This window comes from Hyperoodon ampullatus (genome assembly GCF_949752795.1).
Source record: "Hyperoodon ampullatus genome assembly, chromosome: 15".
Taxonomy (NCBI): Eukaryota; Metazoa; Chordata; class Mammalia; order Artiodactyla; family Ziphiidae; genus Hyperoodon; species Hyperoodon ampullatus.
Genome location: NC_136928.1, coordinates 36,815,015 through 36,818,799, shown reverse-complemented (window position 1 = coordinate 36,818,799; position 3,785 = coordinate 36,815,015). Strand labels below are relative to the sequence as shown.

At 38.5% G+C, this 3,785-nt stretch overlaps 1 pseudogene across 1 annotated transcript; it reads left to right on the top strand.

The window, feature by feature from the left end:
- The first annotated feature begins 497 nt into the window (after positions 1–497).
- Positions 498–1,053, top strand: LOC307064802 (phosphatidylinositol N-acetylglucosaminyltransferase subunit P-like; annotated as a pseudogene). The gene has a single exon. The product of its transcript is annotated as a phosphatidylinositol N-acetylglucosaminyltransferase subunit P-like (transcript).
- The last annotated feature ends 2,732 nt before the right edge of the window (positions 1,054–3,785 follow it).

Genomic DNA, 3,785 nt, shown 5'->3' with positions numbered 1-3,785 from the left:
AATGATAGGGGAAACAGGATGTGGAGTATATGAGAACTCTCTGTACTATCTTCACAATAATTCTGTAAATCTAAAACTGTTCTAAGAACCTAGGGGCAGGACAGGAATAAAGATGCAGACATAGAGAATGGACTTGAGGACACGGGGAGGGAGAAGGGTAAGCTGGGACGAAGTGAGAGAGTGGCATGGACTTATATATACTACCAAATCTAAAATAGCTAGTGGGAAGCAGCCGCATAGCACAGCAAGATCAGTTCAGTGCTTTGTGACCACCTAGAGGGGTGGGATAGGGAGAGTGGGAGGGAGATGCAAGAGGGAGGGGATATATGTATACATATAGCTGATTCACTTTGTTATACAGCAGAAACTAACACAACATTGTAAAGCAATTATACTCCAATAAAGATGTTTAAAAAAATAAGATAAAAAAGAAAAATAAAACTGTTCTAAAAAAAAATTTATTTTGAAATAAAAGGAATGGGCGTGGTCCCTGTGCCACCTGAAGGGGGTCCCACTGCACCTGTGCCCAGACTGGGGGCACCATCGCCCCTTGGTCTTTCCTTCAATTTTTCCTCTCTATCCATCTCCCTCTGCTGTGCTTGTTTGTGCAGAGGGCTCAGTTCTGAGACTGTCTAAAACCACTGGGAAAATGGTGGAAAATTCACCATCATCATTGCCAGAAAAAGCGATTTATGCCTTTGTTCTTAAGCTCCCAGTTTGGCTTCACACTCCATCTCCTGTGGGTTTTTATTCCTGAATCTTGGCTTAACTCCTCAGGCTTAAGCTTTCGGCCTCAAAAATATTGGACAGTTGCATTATCTGTCCACCTCCTATTTCTTTTTTTTCTGTCCATCTCCTATTTCTATAGTAAGTGGCTACAATAACCAGATATGTACTCTTATTTGGAGTTCATACAGTCACAGATAACTATGCTAAAAATCAACAGGAGAAGAAATACCAAGAGAAGTCATCCCAGCATTAAGAGATATTCCTCTTGGTGAAGTAAATCAAGTGTTCTTTCTTGCAGCCAAAGAACTTTATACCCCAAACTGAGTTATATGTAGACATAGTAACACAAAGCATTTATGTTTTTGAAATAGTAATTTTGACCACAATTATCTTCACTCTTCTCTTATTAATACCCAGTATTCAGATGTAAAAAAAAAAGTAAGTTGAACTTCTTTTAGATTAAGTTCTATTAATAATGTAAATGTTCTTAAATATTAGTTATTATGAATAGAATAAGTAAAATACTGCATTACCAAAAAATTTAAAAATAAATAAAAGGAATGAACTATTGATACACACAACAACTTGGATGGATCTCAAATTACGTTGAGTGAAAAAAGTCAAACACAAAATATTACATTTATATAACACTGACATATAGCAATTTATATTAAAAAATTTAAATAACAAAATTACAGAGATAAAGAATAGATTAGTGTTTGCTAGGGGTTAGAGATAGAGAGAGAAGGAGGGCATGAGTACAAACGGAGCAGGAAGGATCCTTGTGATGATGAAACAATTCTGTGTCTTGACTGTGGTGGTGGTCACATGAACATACATGTGATAAAATTGCATAGAACTACTTGCACACACGTGCACACACATACACACAAGGGCATGTAAAGCTGGTGAAATTGGAATAAGCTTTGTGGATTGTACTGAAGTCATCTGCCTGGTTGTAATATGGTACTATAGTTATGCAAGATGTTACCATTGGGGTAAATGAGTAAAGAGTAAATGAGTAAAGGGTAAATGGAATCTCTCATTACATTTTTAAAGGCATTAGCTATTGCTTTTACTCATTCTTTTTTAAAAATTGACATATAATTTTTTTTGCGGTATGCGGGCCTCTCACTGTTGTGGCCTCTCCTGTTGTGGAGCACAGGCTCTGGACGCACAGGCTCAGTGGCCATGGCTCATGGGCCCAGCCGCTCCACGGCATGTGGGATCTTCCTGGACCGGGGCATGAACCCGTGTCCCCTGCATCGGCAGGCGGACTCTCAGTCACTGTGCCACCAGGGAATCCCTGACATATAATTTTTATGCCATAAAATTCACCCTTTAAAGCTTATAATTCTGTCGTTTTTAGTATATTCACAGTTATGCAGCTATCACCATTAATTCCAGAACATTTTCATCCCTCCAGAAGAAACCCTGTATGCATTAGTAGTCGCTCCCCATTCTCCCCTCCCCCTTCCTCTAGAAACTGTTAACCTACTTTCTGTATCTGTGGATTTGCCTATTCTTGATATTTCCTATAAGTGGAATTATACAATATGTGTTCTGTTGTGTCTGGCTTCTTTCATCTAGCATGTTTTCAAGATTCACCCATCTTGTAGCATGTATCAGTACTTTATTCCTTTCTGTGGTTGAATAATATTCCATGATATAGATATGCCACATTTTGTTTATTCATTCGTAATTGATAGACATCTAGATTGTTTCTACTTTTTGACTGTTATGAATAATGCTGCTAAGAATATTTATGTGCAAGGGTTTGAAAGTAGTTTTTCAATTTTCTTGGGGACATACCTACAAGCGGAATTTGGGGGCCATGTGGTAACTCTATGTTTAATTTTTTGAAGGACTGAAACAGTTTTCTAAGATGCTGTGCCATTTTACATTCCCACCATCAGTGTATGAAAGTTCCAATTTCTCCACATCCTCACTAACACATGTTATTGTCTATCTTTTTTTTTTAAATTAATTTATTTTATTTTATTTTTGGCTGCGTTGGGTCTTTGCTTCTGCTCACAGGCTCTTCTCTGGTTGTGGCCAGCAGGGGCCACCCCTCGCCGCAGTGCGCAGGCCTCTCACTGTGGTGGCCTCTCCTGTTGTGGAGCACAGGCTCCAGGCATATGGGCCTCAGCAGTTGTGGCACACAGGCTCGGCAGTCATGGCTCATGGGCTCCTGAGCGCAGCCCCAGTAGCTGTGGCGCACGGGCCCAGCTACTCTGCAGCACGTGGGATCTTCCCGGACTAGGGCCCGAACCTGTGTCGCTTGCACTGGCAGGTGGATACCACTGCACCACCAGGGAAGCCCTGTCTGTCTTTTTGATTATTGCCATAGAAGTGGGTGTAAAGTGATGTCTTATCGTGGTTTTGATTTTCTATTTCTTATTGACTCAGTTTTAGTAGCTTTTGTCTTTCTAGGAATTTGTCTGTTTCATCTCTATTATCTAATTTGTTGGCATATAATTATTCATAGTTTTCCCTATAGTCCTTTTTATTTTTGTAAGGTTGATAGTCATGTTCTCTCTTTCATTGCTGATTTTACTCATTTGAGTCTTTTCTCCTTTTATCTTTTTCAGTCTAGCTAAAAGTTTGTCAATTTTGTTGATCTTTACAAAGAACCAACTTTTGGTTTTATTGATTTTCTCTATTGTTTTTCTAGTCTGTATTTCATTTATTTCCTTTCTAATCTTTTTTTCCTCCTTTCCTTTACTTGCTTTGGATCTAGTTTGCTCTTCTTTTTCTAGTTACTTCAGGTGAAAAGTTAGGTTATTGATTTAAGACTTTTCTTTCTTTTTAAATATAGGCATTTATAGCTTCTCTTTATATTCTTTTGCAACTTCATGTGAATCTATAATTATTTCAAGTTTTTATTTTAAATAAAAACATAAGAAAAAAAGTATGTACTTATGCTATGCCAGGGGAGCTGTGTGTAGTGATGGCTCAGTCATTGCACATACCCTCAAGGAGCTTAGCCTAGTGGAGAAAGATAGATACAGAGTGATTTGAAAGATGAGGAGATGGCTGCAGAGAGGAAAAAACAC